Below are 2,278 nucleotides of genomic sequence, written 5' to 3'. Positions count from 1 at the left end.
TCATTAAGTGGCAACGTTTTGGAGGAAAGTACCTCATACATTTTCATATTTTCCATCCAGACAACCAAACTGGCAAATCAAGCAACTTTGAAGGTAAAACTGACATGGTTACTGGTGTTACCTTGAAGGTACACAACACACACTGATCACATATTGTATTATTGATATTTATTAGTACTCTGTTTTTTCATAGACTATATGCTTTCTTTACTGCTTACTATTTGCCTCGTTGCGCACTTAAAATATCAAAGCATGATGCTCTACTCACTGTTAACTTTAATATCTCTTTGCCTTCTCTGGACGTAGTTAAGGGGCTATAAGGCGCCCCCAGAACCGGTAAAGCAAGAAATGAGCGCATGACACTTTTTCCTGCATCATGTTTGTAAAAATGTGGTGTGATTTTAATTTTCTTGAGGAAAAAAAAATGGCCGCATGAGAAGTTGTCCTGCCTTGTGTGTGTATTTGTTAAGTGTCGTTTTATTTTGGGATTCTTCTGCTTGCAAGATTCACATTTTGTGCTCGAGACGTTTCACAAACGGTGGCTGTCACATGTGGGTTGTTTGTTGGCTTTTGCGTCATAAAGTATGCGCTATGAGTATATGGATAACTTACGGTAAATAATACATTTTTAGTCTTCTCATCAGTCACTGTATTAACAGATGGGAAAAAGGAAAAACGACAGTGTATAATAGACTTCTACCGCAATGTGTTATCCATTGATGCATGCCAGTTAAGTTTTTTTTGTTTTTTTTTTGTGCTGTCAAAGAGTAATGGTACACACACAAGAATATCATTTTAACCCACCGTTAACTATATTTTCAAAATGGTTAAGTCAAAGGGAATCCTAAATCTATGTTCACTCGAGCCGTCTTTGAGCCATTACACCGTCTTGTTTCCTGTTCAGTGTCACCAGTCACTTCATTGCCAAGCCGTCAATAAGAAACTGTATAATTGAAGTGATTATCCCCACGCCCCTCCCCTCTTTGACTTCCAACTAGGCCACAGAGTTAGGACACACACTAAATGAGAGTGTTATCAAACCTACCCAAGAAAAGGTAACATTGATGCCTGAAGTTTTTCAATTTGGTGTTCATATATCAGTCTATACTGTATTTTTCTTGTAATAAATTCATTTTCAAGACAAACTATTATTCCTTTGGATTTTACAGTTTTACCTTGCAAGTTTTGAGTGTCCACTTGGTTAAACAGCTGCTGTATATGAAAATACAAATGGAACGAAATCTGGATTACCATGTTCCAGGGATGCTTTTCCTGTAAAATTTAAAAATTTAATTTAATGATTTAAATGATAAATATGGAGTGAGAAAGATATATGCACACACACACACACACACACACACACACACACACACACACACACACACACACACACACACACACACACACACACGTGTGTGTTGTGAAGCATGTTTTTATCATTTGGCGTTTGTATGGCTGTATATGTTTGTGTTTAACATGTGCATGAAGCATTAAAGAGTTACTTCCCACACAAATTGTAAACATGTTTGACTGTAAAGACTACATATCAACTGCTTCACTCATGCTATACTTCATTATTTTCACTCATTTGTTACTTTCACTAATTGAACATTATTCTGGGCTTTCACAACATAGAATATAATTTGACATGGTAGAGCTAACTCCCAAGTAGTTACCAGATATGAAGTGAGCACTGCAAAGACAAGCATTCCTCTCAGGCTCAAATGAAGTTCTCGTAACAGGTCAAATCTGATACTTGGTTGTTGCAAATCTGCAACACCTGCCCTGAGAGGGTTCCTCTTCAGTCCAATTCTCACGTCGTAAAGCTTGTAACCATAACTTTCTCCATTTTTTTCTGAAAGTGGGGTTTACCAGCAGGAATTCTATAAAAGACTAGACCTCTCTGTGTGGTCTTTCTATTCTGACAACCCACGGCACAGCATGAGGACACCATTACTCACACGGTTTTGTCCTGTTCAGCGTGTGTTTTCTGCCTCAGAGATGCGCGCGCAGCCAGACTTAATGTATGCATACGTCACATGAAACTGGTCTACCCTGAGACAAGTGTTGACTGAATCATCGAGCACAGACCAGGGCTGAAATTTGAAAGCTTTTTGGGAGACCCTGCCACACCCCCAATTCGAGGTAGGTGTGAATCTGAACCCTTGATCGTCACACATTACTGTTCTAGGATAAAGTTAGCAGTGACTTGCCTCAACAAAACCCGATCAGTGCAAAAACATTTCAAAGGAAACAGGATATCTTATTGCAATTGTTT

At 38.6% G+C, this 2,278-nt stretch overlaps 2 long non-coding RNA genes across 2 annotated transcripts in view; both read left to right on the top strand.

Moving 5' to 3' along the window:
• LOC109523452 (uncharacterized) overlaps positions 1 to 1,660 on the top strand; it is a 14,323-nt gene extending 12,663 nt beyond the window's left edge. Inside the window, exon 3 of the long non-coding RNA XR_002169763.1 lies at positions 1,499 to 1,660. This is a non-coding gene — a long non-coding RNA (uncharacterized LOC109523452). The remainder of the gene's footprint in view (positions 1 to 1,498) is intronic.
• Positions 61 to 979, top strand: LOC109523451 (uncharacterized). The gene is made up of 2 exons (XR_002169762.1): positions 61 to 93; positions 307 to 979. It is a non-coding gene; the product is annotated as an uncharacterized LOC109523451 (long non-coding RNA).
• Positions 1,661 to 2,278: the final 618 nt, after the last annotated feature.

The sequence above is a fragment of the Hippocampus comes genome, unplaced genomic scaffold (assembly GCF_001891065.2).
Source record: "Hippocampus comes isolate QL1 unplaced genomic scaffold, H_comes_QL1_v1.1 scaffold384, whole genome shotgun sequence".
In the NCBI taxonomy this organism is placed as follows: Eukaryota; Metazoa; Chordata; class Actinopteri; order Syngnathiformes; family Syngnathidae; genus Hippocampus; species Hippocampus comes.
Note: the sequence above shows the minus strand (reverse complement) of the source record. Positions and strands in the feature narration are given on the sequence as shown.